This window comes from Patagioenas fasciata, chromosome 2, assembly GCF_037038585.1.
Source record: "Patagioenas fasciata isolate bPatFas1 chromosome 2, bPatFas1.hap1, whole genome shotgun sequence".
Taxonomy (NCBI): Eukaryota; Metazoa; Chordata; class Aves; order Columbiformes; family Columbidae; genus Patagioenas; species Patagioenas fasciata.
The window spans coordinates 13,309,853-13,330,337 of NC_092521.1; the positions used below are offsets into that span (position 1 = coordinate 13,309,853).

A 20,485-nucleotide genomic window follows, 5' to 3' on the forward strand; every position below is an offset into this window, starting at 1 on the left:
AGCTAAAATCCTTTTCTGTATTTCATTTTAAGTTTCCATGGCTGGCTCTGTCATGTGGGCCCTGAACTGGTTGTTAAAGAACAAAGTAAAAAACTGTTTTTATGTCTGTGGTTAAACACATCTCACAAATTGCATTTTCAAGTTAAACATGCATATAGGTAATCCATTCTGATCTGGCTTTCCTGTGGTTACACATACAGATAAGAACTGTTATTAAATAGTTTGATTTATCTCTCTTTCCAGCCCCTTTCAGATTAAATAACAATTATTTTTTCCATTATGGCTTATTACTATGCCATTAAAAATTATGAGCAAACATTAGATTTAATCACTCCAGTGTTGCAAAGTTTGATTGATGGATTCCTGAGACAGCTTCTCAAAATACTAAGTTCTCCATCTATCTTAACACAAAGTATCGTCATGACACATTTTTATTAGGCAGGAAGCAGTGATTTGGAGGAAAAAAAAAATTCTTGAATGTGTATGTCTGAATCTGGATCTCCAGCACTTTGCTTGTCAAAGTTATTAGATCTATTTTTTCTCTGGACAAGCAGTTTAAACTGTGTTTATTTATGCAGTTCATTTTCCTGTGCTGAAACATCCTCAGTTCACGTCCTTTTTTTATTGGCTTTCTTTTATGGGGCAATCCACAGGGGTCAATCCTAACCCACCTCCCAGCCCCACTGCTGTGCTGTTCTCCATGAACCCTGTGGGGGCTACAGGACCTTCTTGCTGCTCCCATCACCAGCAGCAGGCTGAGGGGAGAGACACTGAAATAAAGTGATGATGAGAGTGTTCCTTGCTGTTTAAAGGCAGTAATGGGGTTAAAATCCTTTGAGGACTTCATTGTTTTCTTCTGCTGTCTTTCAGAGTTTGACTGTTCTGGCCTTTTGCATTTGGGTTTTGAAGTAGGTTGTTCTCTGCAGAAACTCAGCAGACTTTGGTGTCTTCTTATGGAAATGAAGCTCTTGACATAATGCGAATGAAAATCTGTAGTGTTAGCTTTTACTGTCTGAGATGGTTTCTTCTGCTGCTGGGAGCTTTGGAACAGACCCTGTGGCTGTGTCGTGAAGAGTCTCCTTTGCTATTAACTCCATGAGAGTGGCGGGTGTTTTTATGGAAAGGATGATCTCGAAAGGTCTCGTTTGGTTTGGTTTGGTTTGGTTTAGCCTTCTGCTTTCAGTAGTTCACTCTGCATAGCTTCTGTAAGCAGAAATCATCCTTCTTGTGAGGGACCTAATCAACCGATTTTATGTTTGACCAACATGTGTTATAAATGATTTCCTTAGATCTCATTTTTTAATTCTGTAGACTCTTAAATAAAAGTCGTCTGGTTGGCTGAGCCCAACTGTAGAGAGTCAGAATATCTTTTAGGTATGAATAATCATTAAATTGGCAGCAATGACAGCAAAGTAATACCCCCTAGAATTTAAAACCTGAGAACACCCTTCAATTACAATTTCCACTCTTTTACACTGGAAAACACACTGACTTTGTAAATTTATCAAGCGGAAAGCTACAGGACAGATAGAGGCAGACAAAGCGATAAACGTCTGAGCCAATACACCTTTGATCAATGGTTTGTGCTTTTCCAAGGAAGATGCGTTGTTAAGATTCATAAAGCTGCTTTTGTTACTAAAAACCGTTTGCTCTTCTCACCCCCTCAGCTTTTTCTCATTACTTTTTTTAAAATTAAGAGTAGAATTAGATTTGTGGTGTCTAGGTATATCAGACCCCTCCATATATAGTGGAGGGAGGTAGATCTCTTGAGGGGTGAGCTACTGTACCACCTCAGTCCCTGCTATAGAATGGGCAGCATCTGCTCTTGGAGGAACCTGTTTTCCTCTCCTAATGAGACCCCAGACAACTTGGGCTTGTCTTTTGGAACAGCCAAAGTTCAGCAAGGTAAATCCTGCCTGCAGGCAAATCTAGCTATCAAAACAACACAGAATTTCATTTAGTATCACATATAAAAGCTTTTCAGCAATACCTGCTTCAACTGATTCAGTTATTGTTTGAATTTTATTAAATTTAAGAAAACTGCAGAATTTTAGTTTCTCTCTTCAGATCTGTAGCTGGTATAAATATTTTATTGACATGAATTATATGGGTCCTCCTAAAGGAATGTCTCAATTTTATTTTTGTCAAACTTTCATGGGGAAATGGGTTGACTTTAAAACCCCTTACAAGTACTTTCTCTTGTATAATATCTTCTTGCTGTGAAGTTAGTTTTCTTAGTAGCGTGAGTCCTGAAAAATATACAGAAGTGAATCCTGGGAGTTCTAAAGGTATTAAAACTAATCGTTAACTTCCTAATGATCTGCTTTAGGATCCAGTATCTTACTTACTAGGCATGGATGTGAAACCTGTTTCCCTATGTGTAAATCAGAAACACTTGCCCTGGGTGGAGGACACAGCCTTTGCCTTTCAGTGGACACGTTCTGCCAGAGCACAGGGAGTTATTGTCAGCTCAGCATCGGGAAACAACCACGAGCACAACTGGGACAGGTGGAGGAGATGAATTTATGTAATGATCTTTATGGCTCACCTGATTGCTTGCTTGATGGAAGATCATCATTTAGCCATGTTAACTTGATTGCTACAACTCGTGCCTGTAACCTAAATGTGTTTGTGGTCCTTGTCAGGCTCTGTTTGGTGCTGGGGCAGTGGCTGAAGAGCCACAGCTCTTTGAAATAGTGGAGGAAGACAGGAGTCATCATCTGTACAGAGGGGATGTGACACAATGAGGTGGCCTGGGGCACAAGACAGATGAGAACAAGCACCCATTGCCTCTGCTGTTTCCCTGCCAGAAAAGCTCATAGAATCATAGAATGTCCTGAGTTGGAAGGGACCCACAGGGATCATCGAGTCCAACTCCTGTCCCTGCATAGGACAACTCCAAAATTCACACCAAGTGTCTGAGGGCATTTTCCGATCCCTTCTTGAACACTGTCGGGCTTGGGACCTCCCGTGTCTCCTTGTGCAGGGGAAGCATCACAGCAGGAGGAGGATTAGGAAGCAGCTGAGGTGAGGTGTGTGAGTTCTTGTCCCTGGGCAGACAGACTGCAGTCTCCAGGAAAGAAAACACTTGCTACATTTCTTGATCAGGCTTTGTGCATGACCTTGAGCAGTTATTTCAGATCTGTGCCTCAAGTGCCTGCTTATAAAATGAGATGATGGCACCGACTCACTTGTCTCACATGGGTGCGCAGAAATATCTGGAGAGGCTGGATAAGCACCAACAGTTCTGGTGGATGGGAAAGTTGCCAGTCACTGGTTTCCGGTGGCCTCCCCACTGAACTGAGGAGCAGAGGGACAGCTCTTGTGTGCGCCTTGTGCATAATGGAGAATAATGGCAACTTTTAACAGCTTTGTTCAGAATTGCACTGAGAGCAAATGATCTGGTTTATGGTTAATCTTAACTGCTTGGTTAAGAGAGGAGGAGAGCTATGGCTTTCTCTCCTCCCGTACAGGGCAATGACAAAGCACCAAACGATGATGGGAAATGTCTCCGTGGATTAGAAGTGATGAGCTGCAGGATGCAACAGGCAGCAGAAGGGGCAGGGGCCAAGAAACCTTTGCAAGGTGAGCAGATGAGCAGCAGCTGTCTCCAAATAGATGCTGCTGTTTTCCTCACAAAAACACGTAGGATGCTTGAGAGTTTAATTGGAGATTTATGAAGGCAAGAGGGAAAGGTGAAGGGATGCATGGCAGCTGGCCAATGCTTTATGGATGACAGCAGCTTCCTTAAAATAAATGAGGCTGTTAACAAATTGTTGGGTTCTTGGTGTATAGTTATCAACATGCATAGGCAAATGAGCAAATGAATCATTTAATTAGCTTATTCACAGTGTTTTATGCCCAATGAATACTAATTTAGGCTGTGTCAGGAAAAAGGTGAGGTTATTTCTAGTGTATCTAATTATAACATAAGTAGTTTTTCCTTCTCGCTATGATTTTGAGATGCTCAGTTAAAACCTGAAGTGAACTAAATGCCTGTGAAAACCTCCAGCCCGCTGCAGAGTCTTTGCAGGAGGGGAAAACTCACGCTTGCTCAGGGATGTGTACTCAAGACTGAGGACGTTTTATTCCACACTCCCTGCGTTGCAGAGGCCGGGGTTGGAATCGTGGGGCGGGAGGGTGAGCTGGCAGCTCTCAGGAGTGGTGCCTCCTCCCTGCTTTGCATCAGGGATGCAGCTGTGAGCGTGTAGCCAAGCTGGTGTTGGCACTGTATAAATACACACCAAAACAGAGGTGTGGCTCCGAAGAGCTCATAGTGGGAATAAATGGGATAGGAGGAGGGGAAGTGATGGGAAGCTGCTGATATCTGCAGGCTACAGATGAGAGCTGAAGAGGGATAAAATTGTTTTGTTTAAAGTCACGCAAGAAGACAGTACCAGTGACATCACTCTCTACCTGAAAGGAGGTTGTAGCGTGGAGAGTGTTGGTCTCTTCTCCCAAGTAGCAAGTGATAGGTCAAGAGGAAGTGGCCTCAAGTTGCACCTGGCGAGGTTTAGATTGGATATTAGGAAAAAATTCTTTGTGGAAAGAGTTGTCAGGCATTGGAACAGGCTGCCCAGGGAAGTGGTGAAGTCACCAGCCTCAGAGATGTTTAAAAGATGTATTGATGAGGTTCTTAGGCACATGGTTTAGTGCCAGTGTTACGTTAATGGTTGGACTTGATCTTAAGGGTCTTTTCCAACCAAAATGATTCTATGATTCTATGAAGCGCTTCTGCCCCTCTGCACCCCAGGCCAGCATCTCACATGGGTCCTGCCTCTCGACTTGCTGCCTCTGGCTTGCGCCGATGGTGGGGAAGGTCCTCTTTTAATACTTTTTTAATATGTGCATTTCCCCACAGTACCATATCTAAATGTTTTGGTGGTTTTTCTTTTTCTTGTAGTTACTCATGATTAAAGAGCTGCAGAAAACTAATTACAGTTTAAAAATCTTAATTACAGTAGCAGAATGAAGTGACGAATTATGAGCATAGCAACTGACACCCATGATCCACCTTCTTTTTACAGATGGATGTATTTTTGCTTTGTGAATTTTTTATTTAAAAAAACCCTTCTCCTTATCACTAGGAATCCGCTAGGACTGAACGCTTTTCCACAGGACATGCTGCAGCTGAGAAGTTACAGGCACAGGTTAATACTCTCCAGCTTGTGTCATCCCATGGAGGCTGCTGCTGGATGGGGGTCTGTGCAACAGGTGTGCAATGCTGGAAAACCTAAAATCTGTTCTTAGAAATAAACCTGCAGATGCAGTTTTAAAGCATTTTAACAATGTGCAACTCCTCCTTTGGGTTTGTGTGGGAGCCAACAGAATCATAGGCACATGGGTGCTGTCCTTAAGGAAAAGCCTGCTTGAAAAACTCAGCTTGTAGATGCTTTTACTGAAATTCCTCTTTGCCTTACCCACACGAATCAAGATTTTAGCCTTCCTATGTTGACTTTGTCTCCTAAACATGTTAGTATTGCAAGAGCACCGTGAAGAGTTTAGACCTGAACAGCAAATCCCACGAATTAAATGCTCATTTCTACTCCAAAAATCATTACCTCCATAAAATGATGCTCCAGGATTGGCAGGAAACACAAATAAAAGAGAAGCCTTTGCAGCAAATAGTAGGAGAAAAAAAATCTCTTATCAGCTTACCTGGAAGTAACGAACGTGGTTCTTGTTTGTGCAGCAGCCAAGATATCACTGAAAAAAATAATAGAAAATAATAGACTATTATACTGTGTAATCTTTTTACTGTAACGGTCTGGTGCATGTGAGGAAGGGGTAAAAAAGGAAAGAAAATGCTCTTTACAAACCCACTATCTCCAGCATCAAATTGATCAACACACTATTAAGAGAACAAATGGACTTGAATGTTTGAAAAGCAATGAGTGTCTGAGTGTAAGAAGGACAGAGACAGCTCTCCTTTAACAGTTGGCTTGTTCATCACTGTTCCTGAGCCAACAGTGATTTTATGATTGGATATTTCTTTTGATTTGCACTGGTGCTGTTTTGATGAGTCATGTAATGGTCACCCATCCCCTCTGCTGTGTTTTGTGGTGGTAACGTGTGCCCTGACTTCGGGGCTCTGATTTACTGAATGCTGTACAAATACCAGTTCCTAAATCTGGTCAAGGATGAACAAAATTTGTCAGGTAGAGATTGGAAAAGTAATTGAATTTTACCAAGTTGAAACGAGCCTCTCTGAAGCAGAACTTCATCCTGGATTGAGCCAACTCTGATTTGTTTGAACTCAATAGGAGTACAAAACCCTGTGCTGGGCACTTTTGAGAGTCTCGCTGAATTTATTTTTGTAATTAGGCTAGGGATACTGCCGTAGTCAGAAACCTCTGGCCTGAATTCACATTTTCTTGATGCGTTTACACAGGTTGAGGCTATGTTTCTCACACTGTCTTTTGGGAGGTGAGGTGTGAGTTGGCGGATGCCATTTCTTTGTGAATTGTTGTGCCACAGGCATTGAGGTGGAGAAAGGCTTGGCCATAACCTAGCAGCTGAGTGAGGGGCAAGTTGCCATCAGCAGAAAGCATTAAGCCAACAGAAGTATCTCAGAGTTCTTTGATGTCCTATGGTTTTCACCCAGCCATTAATCAGCACTTCAGAAACGCACACACATGCTTCGGTGCTTGCTGGCAAAGCTGATTTTGCTTAATATGGCTCAGTCTTTTCTTACAGCATAGAAACCATTTGTGAGCTAAATGAAAAGATCTTGTTTGGGCTTTGTTTCTATAAATATTATACTCCTATAAAAACTGTCCCCATGTTTTGCTGCCTACACTTCACTCACATGTGTAGCTCCAACGTCTATTTTCTCCTCCACAAAAACAGCTCCATAGGATCCCAGAAGGTATAATTTTTTCGATGTATTTGCTCAACACATCACTGGAAATACTCTTGCTGACTGCAGTGTGTTTTGATTTGGGTCATAAGTGAGCAACAGAAAAAATATGAAGCCAGGTTGTCAGAAAAATAAAGAATTTGTTGTCATGTTTTGCTACTGCGCAGTTGTATGGGATTTGCTTTGAGTCAGCAATGAATGGCACCAGTTTTCAGAAAAGTTTCAGGTAAGAGTGATCTTTCATGTCTGACTTGTTTCTTCTTGCCTCTGAACAGTAAAGTAACCAAATTCCTCAAAGGGCTCTTGCATATAAAAGGTAATTTACAATAGGTGTGCTAGGGATCTCTTATATATGAAATATATACATTGTCTGCTTCTACTGAGAGGGGAGAGATGTGTCCAATATTTACAGTAAACCAGCAATCTTCTTTCTGTCTCTCTATACTTCTCACTATTGAACTGTAAACCAGAATTTAAAAGTTCTTGCCCAGCAGGCCTGTATTAAACATTAATATCTGCAGAAATATATTCTGAACTTTGAGCAGAAGGTGTTTCTTATGCCAAATGAAGAGGAACCCTAAACTTCAACTTCAAGTTTCATTTTTTCAGCAATTCACCACAGTAACAAAATTTGTATTCATTTCCACTTGGTTTGTTTTCTTGAACTAAGCCTCAAAATTGAGCTATTTTCTTTTTTTATTCCCCCAGGGCAGGGTGAGAGAATGGAAGCACAGGCTGTCTGTGAGTTTGTAAATAAGACAGGATTGGCATGCAGGTGACAGCATCCAGATTGAAAAATGCAGGTAAGGAAGATGGTTTTAGAGTATAAGGGATATCAGGAAAGTGATTAAGGGAACAGAATTACATTATCAAATTTTCTTTTTGGATATAGATAATTCTGATTAATCCATGAACATAAATGCTGAGGGAAGCTGTAAGAAATTACTATGCCATTTCCTTTATGTTTAAAGAAAGTTTTGAGTAAAACCAATTATGATGGCAGAAATCACTTTGCTAATGGCAAGGTATTAATAAAGAATATGCATTCTTAAAGGGGAACTTCATTCTGTGTTTTGGGAACATCTCTGGTAAGCAGAGATGCAGACTTGTTCAGATTGTGCTCGGTTTGAATGCTGAGCAGTAGAAGTCAAAAACCTGTGTTCTTGGTTAAAAAATAAATAGGTCAGATGGATTACGGATTTTAATTTAGTGGACATTCCTTATTAAGAGACCAAAGGTCTCCTCTGTCCTAAGCCCCCAGCACAAGGGAACTCAGTGTTTTTTGTTTCTGAGTGCTAACGATAGATAAATATTTATAACTAATAGTGACACCATGGTGAGATTACTTTGTTCTTTCTGAGATCAGGCAGAGTAGTGATGGTCATAGCATGGGTAGGAGGGAGGTGTCTGGTTTGGTACTGCTGTTCAGGCATGGGCTGGAGCCCAAATTCCTCAGCTGTCCACAGGTTTACCTGGCAGAGTCTGCAGGGCCAGTGCTGGGTTCCAGGGGAAACAGGGGCAGAGTGCAAAGGTGGGAAGGACCACAAAGGCACCCTGAAGGACAGGAGCAGCTCAACCTGCATTGTCCTCACCCGAATGCACTTCACCCATGGTGGACAAGGTGGCCCTGCAGAGCTCAGGTGTCCCAGCCGGATCAGGGCCACTGTCCCACTGCCAATGCAGGTAGGAGCCTAGCATGCAAAAAGCAATGCAGAATGACACAAAAACCTCTCAAGAGAAATGGTTTCCAAGTCCCACACTGACATACTGAAGCATCAGACTCTTCAACCTTTCCTCTCAGTAATGGATGGGGAAATGAGCTCTCAGGGGATAAGCCTGAGGATCACTAGGGAGAGTGAGCAAAAGCCAAAACTGCCAAATGCAGGTGGGTATGGAGTATGGATATTTGCTGCATGAGCTTGCAATATAGTGTGGTGCTTGCAAAATGGTGAGGTGTTACCATGCAAAAGCAGGTTTCTGCATGTGCTGAGCTTGGCTCAAAGTTCACCAGGTGGAGGTTTTGCTTGAGCTGGTGTCTGCTTGTAGCTCCTGGGGTTTGGGTTCAGCTGTGAACCTCACTCTGGGTTGCTAATGGGGAGAAGACACCAGGCTGGGCAGAGCACCAGACACAACTGCTGGTATCATAGCACGAGCGTTGTCCAAAACCCAAAGTGCAGCCTATCTCATGTGTCTTCAGGTGGCTGCAAGTGAACCAGTGGCTGCCAGCTGTCTCCTAAGCTGTGCAGAGGCTCAGGCAGTTCTTACACTGCAACTGGTTGCCCTCTGTTAGATCTCTGCTTTAGCATCACCTGAAGTGCCTTTTCCTCTCCATAGACTACAAAGAAAGCCTGGGGAAACTAACTGCTACATATACTGTAGATAAAGGAATCTCATCCCCAGGGACTGTGCAAGAAAATCTGTTCAAACAGGAAAAAAAAGATACAAGTAAAAGCACCAAGGCTTGCAAGCTACTTTCTTATTGTTCCAGGTGGGGTAAGTTTCCTCAGTCTTGAGGAGCTGTTGCATGTCTACGAACATATCAGAAGCATCTTAAAAAAGAGGCAGCATAAAAGTCACCTTTTAGTGTATACAATGGCAGAAGATAATATGGTTGTCTATAATGTATTATCACAGGAACTATTTTATTATCCTTTTGGCTGCATCAACAAAAATGTTTAGGAGGCTCTGCTGTCCCCAAATAACCACACATCAGTTCTGCTGTCCTCACCATGTAGGAGGGTGAGTGTAACACCAAACTGAGGCAAAAAAGCAGGAAACTGGGATCAAGGAAACACTGAGAATGATTTGCTTAGGGCTAGCATCTCGCTCAGTGTCATTGAGAAAGCATTAAAGGAAAGTTTACTGAGGGAGCCCGATTTGGGAGCTCAGTACATGTTTGCAGACCCTTAGAAAAATGTGTGGTGTGCAGACTATCCAGGCTGTGTCCTCACTTGTGAGTACACCCTGTGATGGTGCACAGGAATGTTAAACCACTTGGTGAAGTGGACACACCATGCAGTCCTGCCAAAAGATTGCCCAGGCTGTGGTGGGACCCTCCTGCACCCTCTTCCCATCCACTGGAGGTGAAGGGCGATGGTGTTTCTCTGTGCGGAGCAGCGTGGCTGCGTCACTGATGTTGCTTCAAAGCTGGCTGATGTGTATCATGCTGACGTGCTGCCTGTAGTTGTGTGTGTTGTGTTTAGACCCTGTTGCTGGGATCCATCTCACCAACTGTACATTTGTATCTGAGAAGGTTGTCTAGACCCCCTTTACATTCCATGAAGGAAAACCACTTTCAGAATTTCATTCATTTCATTCTATGGTTTTAGACTGAAACTGTATCTAGAAATATTTAGAATTAAATATATTTAGAATAAATTGTTTGGATAAAGGGACCTGTTTCCCTCCATTGACCATGAAGTACAGCCTATGCTAACCAGCTAAGAATGAGCGATACAAAGCTAAGTGAAATGAATCTTGTGCACATTGTCAAGCATTGGAAGAGGCTGCTCAGGGAAGTGGTTGAGTCACCATCCCTGGAGATATTTGAAAGACGTGTAGATGTGGTGCTTAGGAACTTGTGTAGTGATGGACTTGGCAGTGCTAGAATAACAGCTGGACTCGATGATCTTAAGGGTCTTTTCCAACCTAAATGATGCCATGATTCTATCTTCTTCTTCTTTAGGCGCTTCAGGCTTTGGCAGTTTTTCAGCCCCTTGGTGGTTTCCCTAGTTTCCACGGAGATGTTGAAACATCTCTGGTTTCTCCCCCTGAGGCTCTTGGCTGCAAGTTTTAGCAGATGGCACCTCTTCTCCTCCTCTGTTCCTCTCGTGGGTTGAAAACCTCATTCACCAACATCATGTGGGTTAAATATATCCCCTTGCTTCATCCCCAGTTTTTCATGGGCAAGCCAAAGCCTGGAGTGGGCTCCAGACGCCTCCAGGCACAGGGGGACTTGCTCAAGCATCAACAGTGCATGGACTGCAGCTCCCAGCCCAACGAGGTGGGCAGCCTTCCTCTGCCACAGCCTCCGGTGGGACAGCATGCAGGACTGGTGTGGCACAGCCTGCACCTACGTGGTATAAAACAGTACTAACATAAACGATATATTTCACAGTCATATGGGAACTGAAAAGCTAAACAGTTATACAACAACCCTGGCAACTGTCTGTCTAAACCCACACATCTAAACATGGCGAGAGCTGCTCTGAAGATTTTCATGTCAAAAAGTTGCCAAAATCAACATATTTTAGTCAGAGACACTGCAGTTTGGTTATACCTAGGATTTTCTTTCTGACTACACATCTCCTGAGGAGTGGTTGACTCTGACCGTAGGCACAGCCCAAAGCAGCTTGTGATGAGGTGAAGAAGCCATAAAATCACTTTGACTTTCCAGACAGTCAGCAGGCTCCCCTGAGTGTGTGCTTCATGAGGACCAGTTATTGAAATAGCTCAATATTTCTCCAATAAAAGCAGCGATCAGTCCACACCACAGCAGGACCATATTAAAATGCCACCAGAATGCTGTTCAGGCAGCAGGGTCCATATGCAGCCTTCAGTGTGTCCTTCAGAGCTCCTGAATTGCTGTTGAGGGGAAAGTTTTAATAAGCAGGAAACACTAAACAAACAAAGGCATTAAACAGTCCTCGTGTCTTATTACTGGTGAGCAGCCAGTCAAAAATAAATGCATTCATTATGGGCTTGTTTGCAAAACTGATTTTACTTAATATGGCTCAGTCTCTGCTTATGGCACCACTGAAACCACTTGTAAATTAAAGGAAGGTTTGTTTTTTCTTGGCTTAGTAAATAATATCTTTGCCTGTAGGTTCCTATGTCTTTATTAGTGTTTTCCTCCTACAATTGTCTTCCATCTGTAGTTATAACATGCATTTCCCTCTCGCCGTGGAGAAAAACATCACCATCTTTTTTGGCCAAACTGACTGAAGGTTTTGGTTCCCTGTGACTCAGCACTGTAGCGGGATAGTTTCAGACTTTTGGTGGGAGATGAGTCAGTATTATATTTGATAAGTACTTTCTGCTTACAGACAAATGAGAGAATCCCAGCCCACAGACCGTGATTCTGGAGGTGGACTCCGTGTTGGGGGAAATTAGTGGTGGGACTTTCTTGTAGGCATAAAGCTGGAGAGGGCACGGGCCAAATCATGCATGGGGCAGCTGCCTTCTCCTCTCAGGCACCATGTAGGTATTTGCTGATATTAGTTACTGGTATCTAACAGTTGGGGCTTTCATCTAGCACCAACTAGACCTCATCTAGATAATATTTTTAAAAATATATTTCCTAAAATGATTTTTGTATTGCGCTTGTAAAGATAAATATACTGGACAGTGTTTGCTGCGTAGCTCACAGATGGTGGTGGTAGTTGGAAGGTGGCAGAAGATGGAAAAATTTGGGTCTCTTGGATGTCTCAGTGGGCACTTTAGTGAGAAAAATTCTCTGTGATTTCTCTGGTGTTTCTAGGCTCAGTCTCAGTGTCCATATCAGATGGGTACAAGGACAGTGGTGGCTCCTCTGCAGCGTCGGGACACGTGTTAGTGGTCAGTGGAGCAATCTCATCCTCGCTGACGCTGGTGACAGGCAGGCAGGACAGCAGATGCTGCCAGATGCTGGCTGGTAGTAGCCTGGCCCTGATGTCTGTTCAACATAATGACTGAGAACTGGGACCTTCACAGTTCAAGGCTGCGTCATCCAGATCCCACTGGGAAGATGCTGTATGAAGAGCTCAGTCAGCTGGACTACTATGGGCTGGACTTCTGTTATGCTCAGAAATCAAAGGCAACAAGAGGACAGAGGATGATTTCCTGTGGTGCTTCTGTCTCTTGCCTCTAGCAGGGAAAGACATGGTAAAAGGCAGTAAGAAAGCACAAATTTTGCAAGATGCCTCTTTGGAAATGTTTGTCAAGATTTTGATACAGTTGCCAAAGAAACAGTTACAGTGGCTTTTTGTCCATTCACTCCTCTTACAGTAGGCAAATACCTCAGAAAACAAAGGCACCTTGCAGACTGAGCAGAACCAAGGGAGACAGTGAGGATGGTGGGTCTGCAAAGAAGAGCAAGATCTTCAGTGCAGATCTACTTGTCTGCTTTATATAGAAGAGGAAATTCAGGCAACGGTCATGACTTCAGAGAAATTAAGGCAAATATTTCAGGGAAGGTTTCAAGATGCTTCCTTCTTGGTACTTTACCTAGAAAACTTCCTTTTGAGCAAGAGATTCATCTCAGAAAAGTCATCTGTGCGGTCTGAGCTGCACCAGAGGCTGCTGCCTGTACCTGAGCTCCCTGCACATAAACCTTCTCTGTGCTTTGGGCCACTTTACTGGAAAAGGTCCTTGGAAAAGGAGCTGATGGGTGTCCTGTGCTGCTGTAAAGTTTCTGTATACCGGAATGAGTTTCCTTTAATGAGCTGACTTATTTCAGGTGTGAAGGACACCAGTAACTCTCACTAATTTGATGGGAGCTGTAAGTGCTCAGCTCATAAAATATGGAAAATGGTGTGCAGAGGTGAGTAGACACACATCATCTCAGATAAACGACAGAAAGCTGCAGTACACTTTTCCTCTAATCTGACACACACATCAAATCCTATGCACATATTTTTCAGCACAATTTCGCTTTTTATATGACAATCACATTATCAGGGAATTCAAATTATTCATAGAGAGGCAGATCCTGCGAGTTCTTTGCAGTGGAGAGAGAGAAAATAGGCAGAGCTTTATCAGGAAATGAAAATCAGATCAGCTTTTTTGCCACACCAGGTGCTATTTATTACAAAGGACTCGTTTTTACTCCAGCACTCAGTTAAAGAAAAGCCCCAAACCAGCCATCTTCCACAATGAATAAATTGACTTTCCAATACAAAGCCTTTCACAGGGAGAGCTTTGCAGCGAAGCTGGCTCGGTAGCTCAGTTTGTGCTACAGAGTGAATGGGAAGATTTTGAAAAGCACCTTGCCAGTGTTCTGCCATCCTTACAAGCAGAGGTACTAATGGGAATGCAGCTGCATCCATGAATCTCCATCACTTCTTTCCTGAGGTGGCCGTGGAGACTGTTCTCAGGATCTTGCTCGGTGTGTGCACCTGCAAGATGACCAAGGCTCCAGCAGCTTGTGCATGTCTTCTGCCCTTATGGCCCCAGTTGTTCCACTTCTCAGTTAAACACTAAGCTTTGTTGAGTCTCCCTGCTTTCACTTTGGTAAAACATGTGGGACTGCCTTGAGTGCAAAACATGAACAGATTTTCTACCAAGCTTGAAGGCTAGTCCCACTTTAAAATGATTGCTACTGCAGTCAGCTTTGATTATTATCAATCATCTGCCAATCTGAAAATAATGTGTTTTATAAACAAAGTCCTCTCCCCCTGGTCTCAAAAATTATTTTTTGAAAGGTGTTCTTGCATTCAGTTAAAATGCTCCTGTTGATTGATTTTCACTCTGCCTCCTCTAGACTTCACAGATAACGGTGGAGTTATATATAGTGATGGAGTGTGGTAGCAGGGAGGAAGTATTTCCCAGGGAGGCTATTACTTGTGGGTGTTAGATAAGAGCTGCAGACACAATCCTGTCCCACCAGCATGGGTGGGAGACTCAACAGCCTGAGAATATGGGGTTGGTGTGCACCTTTATTCCGCCTGCACCGCTGAAGTCAAAGGGTGCCTGGACATCACTTAAACAGGAGAGGAGTCATTGTTTTCCATGCCATGTGGCAGCACTGTTCTCTGGGTTGGAGCACTGCAGTCGAGTCAAGAGACTGAAATTATTGCTAACTCTGCTATTTTCTGTAGGATTGTTGGTGTATAAATATTGAGCAGCCAGTTACTTTCTATGAGCCTTTGGGAGCAGGGGAGCTCTCAAATGGATTTACAAAACATCTAGCATAGTGGAAATATTAACTTGGCAGGGAGCTATATTACATGAGGTCTTTATTTATCTCTGCAACGGACTGGGGAGAAAAGATGGGCAGGAGCAGGGGTGATGTTTGTCTGGCTTCAGTGTTGCTGGTCTGCTTGCTCCATACGTTTGAGTCTCGAGTCCTGAGTAACACAAGGCATAAAAGAAACAGATGAAGATTTCAAAACCACTTGCTCATTTATCTGAGCTCTGACATAGGGCAGTTCTTGCACTAATAACTGTAATTGGTCCCTTCTTCACCTTCTCAGTGTTAATTCAGGGCTTGTTCCTCCAGGCCAACATGTGGGAGGGTGAGATCTCGCTAAGGACAAATAGGAAAACAGAGGATGAAAGTTAGAGAGAGCTGGTGATACAAGGTCAGATAGGTCATTTATGTGGGGGCTGCTCAGGGTTGTGAAGAGACAGCTAATCTCACCTTTATGTCACCAGAGGTAAAATTGCAAACATGCACACACATGTATTTCCATGAGTTATATACAAAGGCATAGTTATAAGATTAAATACAGGAAAACTTTTTTAGGTGCTTGGATTTATAGTGAAGGTATTTAGGCCCCTAATACTCAAAGAAATATCAGTGGGAATTTGGTATCCCTATGTATTTGTAGATCTAGGCCACAGGCCCTGTCCCAGAGAGTTTGTGGTCCCACCAGATACCTCTCTGCTAGCAGGAACAAAGGACCAGCATAAATGATTATATGCGTTTTCCTTTGATTGTTCCCTTAGTTGGCATTATCTTCATTTGGTAAACTAGCTCCCTACTGCCAATCACTCCCCCCTCGTGTTGCTTTTATGCCAGACCACACAGAGGAAGCTCAGAGGTTCACACTTCCAGGGATTTTGAGTGTGCTAACTAGCCTTCACAGCCCTCTGTGCCCCAGGAGCAGAGCCGAAGGCCATAAATCTTATTTAAATTGCCATCTTAATGTGATCTCTTGAGGCCCTTTCGGCTGGGGTTTGGATATAGCTGCACATCAAGTTCATTCATTTTCTTTACCCTGTTGCAGATTTCACCAGCTTGCTGATCTGTAACTGGGTCAGCTTCATAAAGCATCATTTCTGTTCTAGGCCTTTGCCTTCAGCTGGGAATACATAATTGAGGAGGCTGGATAACAAACGAGCAGGACTGAATAGGTCTGGGAGTGAGCGCCAGTTTATTGCTCTCAGCTATTGCCTTATAACTATATCCAGAAGACTTATGAATCAACGTAAGCCATGTGAGACCAGTCCATCGGCAGTTGCTATTCTAATTAGAATTAAGACGTCCAAAACTTGGACATTGCCCAGCAACCCATGTGTCCCTACTGTAAATGGCAGGTACCCAGAGAAACCTTCATGTTGAAACTCATAATTTGTGAGTTGAACACCGAGATGGACCGATGGCATGGGCAAAGCGTTTACAGTGGGGCAAGCGGTCCAAGGCTGGCTGTAAGGGATGAAATCTCCATTAAAGGTGGCAGAGTGGCCTTGGTGCAGCAGGGAGCCATTCTGGGGACATGGCTGCTGCTGCTGCAAAGCAGAAAGGGAAGACAATCAGTGAGAACGTTGTGACAAATGCAATACATGAGCAAATCTCCATTAATCACAAAATATGGAGTTAAAATGGAAGTCTCAATAGCTGAGGGGCCAGATGGCACTGCAATATGGACAACCTCTGTTATAAAGGTGACAGGGCAGGAGGGAGAGTTGGGTGAAGAAGGAGTAAGAGAAGAGGAAGGCAGAGCAGGCAAAGAGAGGTATAAAGGCTGAGTAGGAGTGGGAGAAAGGGAGAACAATTAAAGAATCATCAATCCCAGTTCACACTTGTACAAGATGTATGTTTTTTACAGACTCTCAGGAGAGAGGAAGGGCTGCTCAGAAACAGCTTTCTCCGTCACTTTGGAAAGCAAAGTCCTTTCTCACACTAGAAGGAAAAAGCTGTAAAACAGCGCTTTGCAGAAGTGAGCTGAGTTCACATGTACAACTAGACTCTTAATCTTGTCCTTGCCTGGGTCTTTTTATGTACCAGAGACCTCAGTTTTTTAATGGAGCGGTCAAAGTGTGGCCCTCCAGTGGATTGGGAGGGATGGAAAATTAGAAGTGAGAACAATCTGGTACATGAGGGAAGGTGACTTAACTTTTCTCTGGATCCATAATCTGATTTTTCTGTTGTAGCTTTTTTCATTAGATGAAGTCTACTTGCACAAGAATTTACTTTAATGACCATGTAATTGTTTTCCAGACATCTATTAAATTTGGAAGTGACACATGTTTTTGTTATCTCGGTTAAATTAAAAAAAACCTATGCTGTTCCTAATAAATTTCAGCAGACATCTGCAAACAAGGCAAGCCTTATATAAGGCAAGCATTTGAGTTGACAAATATAGGAAAGGTCTACATATGCACCCCTGTGCATGCACACAAATGGAAACAGATGTGGACAGTAAGCAACCATCTATTAGAGGTGCTTACCAAATAAAACAGCTCTTTGTTAAATAACGTTTAGAATATGATAAATGATTGTGAATTTACTGTAAGGTTCTGAGGTCAGATGGAAAAAATTCTCTGCCAACAGCAATCATCTGGATACTTTGGGCTCACATCTTGGCTATCGGTCCTGTCAGCCAGGTCTCCTGGTCCAGCCATAACTGAGCCTGCAGAGATCAGTTCTCCAATGATGTAGTATGCAGGAACAGTATACTATTATTCAAATTAAATTGAGCAGGGGTGAGATGATCTAAGCTTCAGTTCATCAGATGGTTCATTTACCAGAGAAAAAGATATTCTGACTGGCTCAGGACATAGTTCCAGCAGCATCATCAATGCTTTCAGACACAAGTGTCTCCAGTGATTCCCCAGAGACCACATGGGACCAAAAAACTTCTGCACAGCAAGACCCTGACATGTCACTCATGCTTTGGCAAAAAAGACCTCAGGTTCATGTATGCTGCCTCTGCTCATGAGCTCCACATGTTCACCAGGCTAGGAGTTACAGATTTCTCTTTTTGCCAGGTAGTTGGCTTCTGTTCTTCTTGGTCCTTAATCCTGAACCTGTAGCGCAAAGACTGGTTCCTTCCACCAGCACAGTAATGTGTGCAAGGACCACCTCATCTGCCTGCAAGAGGCTTTCACATCCCAGTGGGATGTTTACCATTTTCCCAGCTTGAGGCATTCCTGACCCATCTGCACCAGTTGTTCCCCATCAAGTATTCATACAGTCAATTATTCCTGCCTGTATGTAGGACCGGGAACATCCAGGCCCACCAAGAAGCTGTTAAGTCCAACAAGGCAGTTTTCACACCACAACACTGTACCTGTGACAACCTTAACATTAGTAGTGAGGTCTCAGTTTAAGACCAGAAAAGCACTTGCAAGGTGTCGTCTGCCATACCTGCATGTGTTTGGGGGTTTAGTGAACTTTTGTCCTTGTAGAAGAGGTGATTCTTGTTCTCTGTATTTTGGCTTTAGTGTGTCAGATGTCTGCAGACCAAACCCCACTGGGAGAGGTGTGGTGTTTAGGCCACATCTAGTATAATGCACTCAGTTTTGGGACACCCAGTACAAAACAGATGTTGAAAATCTTAATCTTAGCAGAAGTCTCTAAGATGGTTGGGGCTGGAGCATGTGATGTATGAGGAGGGGCTGAGGGAGTTAGGCTTGTTTAGCCTGAAGAAAGGACAACTTTGATGAGACCTAACAGCACTTCCCAGTACCTATGGGGGAGTTATCAAGGAGCTGGAGACAGGTTTGTTGATGTGGTGCATCCCAGGTGGTCAAGAGACGGTAGTCACAAATGGAAACGGGTGTTCTAATTAGACATGACTGAAAAATATTCATGATGAGAATGACTAAGCTTGGAGCGGGTTTCCAAGAGAGGCTCTGCAGTCTCTGTCCTCTTTACAAGAGGCTGGAGACCTCCCCAGGGCCTTGCAGCCTGACCGGTTCAGTGCTGCTGTGACTCCTGCTTTAGGTCATGTTTCAAACACCTTCTCCCTTTCTTTTTGAAAGGGATGGTTTATTTGTAACAGTGACAACAGAATGAATCCGCTTATATTCCCTGAGTGTTGAGGAGGATTCGGTGTGCAGCACAGATTTCAAAGGGTCACTTAATCCTGCCATCCTGTCCTGTAGTCAGGATCAGTCAGTCTTTACAAAGCCCCACTATATGTGAAAGTTAAGTCATAAACCAGAATGGCTGAGGAGGAGACATGGGCTTTTTCCTGCATACAACAAATTGTGGTGGTCCTGCTGCAGTTGTGTATTTGGAAGGAGGCCTGATTTTTATCATAATTCACAAATCGTTGTATGAACCCCAAGCAAGGATTACATTTCCTTTTAATGGCACAGAGTTACTGTTCAAGGCGTCCCAGTAGCTGTTTTACTATTGCATTGGTTTTGTGTTTGGGAATGTGTTTTTTTCACTCTCATTTTTAGGGTTTTTCCAGACCCCCCTCTACAAGGCTGTTTTCTTGCACTTGACTCTACTGGGATGAGAAAAGGGTCAAGAGTGAGGTCCAGCCTTCCCATGCTGTGTCTGGTTCTTCCGTCTGCACCAGCCCCATTGCAGGGGGACCAAGCCCCTGCCCACAGCCCAGGGCTTGTGTGGGATCCTCTGGTTTCCTTCCACACACTGTTACCTGCTTGTTTAATTCCTCGAGCTGTAGTGCTAGCTAGGATAACAAGCTTACCTCATTAAAAAATAAAGTTACTGAATGTGGAGGGCATTGAAAACCTGGGATGAAAACTGTCTCCTCTTAAGCATCCTATGATTTTAGTGTGATGATGGTAATTATGTGACTGTCTTGAAACTAGTCACTCTAGACACATGGCCCCTTAATTTTCTGACAGCAGCAAGCAGATCAGTCGATAGCTTGTAGATCAGAGGATAATGCTGCAGTAAAAGGGAACTAGGGCTTCAGGATGTTGTTCAATACAAAGCATCCTTTTAAAAAGTACTAAAGAAACCCAGCTAACTTGTTTTCCACATACGATACAGCCTGGATCTTAATGCTTCACTTATTCTGCAGGGATGTAGCAGTCTGGGGTTTGGTTTTGCATCTGAATAAGAGCCTAATGCTACGAGGTTAGTTCACGGGGCATAGATGCACTCACTGTGCCAGGGGAAGGTGACAGGGATATAAAGGCATTTGGGTGAAAGACAGAGGCTTTTGATAGAATCTGATTTCCTTTCAGGGACTGACAAAATCTATTTCCAGCCAGCTTGTTAATATTGGTATAGTGAAAGCCTGGCAGCAATGGAAAGCCGTAGGTCACTGCCCCAAAAGCTTTCCGCAGGAGAAGGGAGTTATCTAAACAAACAAGAATGCTGAAGAGAACTGGGAGGATCGAAACAGGATATTGGTTTCTCTGAACTCACGCAGCAAACCTGAAAAATCCCACCTTCTGACACCGACGCATGCCCTTCCCAAGGCTCCCCCTCCTTCAGGTGTCTGCACGCTCACGCCATCTCTCAGCCCTGGGCAGATGAAAGAAAAAAGTCGCTGGTAAAATTTTCTCTCCACCGTTGCTGACAAGCAATTTGTCCATTGCTTATCTTCAGTGCACACTGTGCTAGAGAGAGACCTGTTTCTGTGCTTCTAAATGTCTCGCGGCTGATATGGAAATGTATGACGTGTCTGCATTCACTGGACCTCACATTATGGTGTGGATTGATGTTTCCTTTACACTTGAGGTCAAAAGCCATATGAGAATTAAAAAAAACTTCAT

At 43.5% G+C, this 20,485-nt stretch overlaps 1 long non-coding RNA gene across 1 annotated transcript; it reads right to left on the bottom strand.

The window, feature by feature from the left end:
- Positions 1–14,776: 14,776 nt before the first annotated feature.
- On the bottom strand, positions 14,777–20,258 carry LOC139827127 (uncharacterized). Its single transcript, XR_011737343.1, has 2 exons — positions 20,159–20,258; positions 14,777–14,904 (listed from the first exon to the last, which is right to left on the bottom strand). It is a non-coding gene; the product is annotated as an uncharacterized lncRNA (long non-coding RNA).
- Positions 20,259–20,485: the final 227 nt, after the last annotated feature.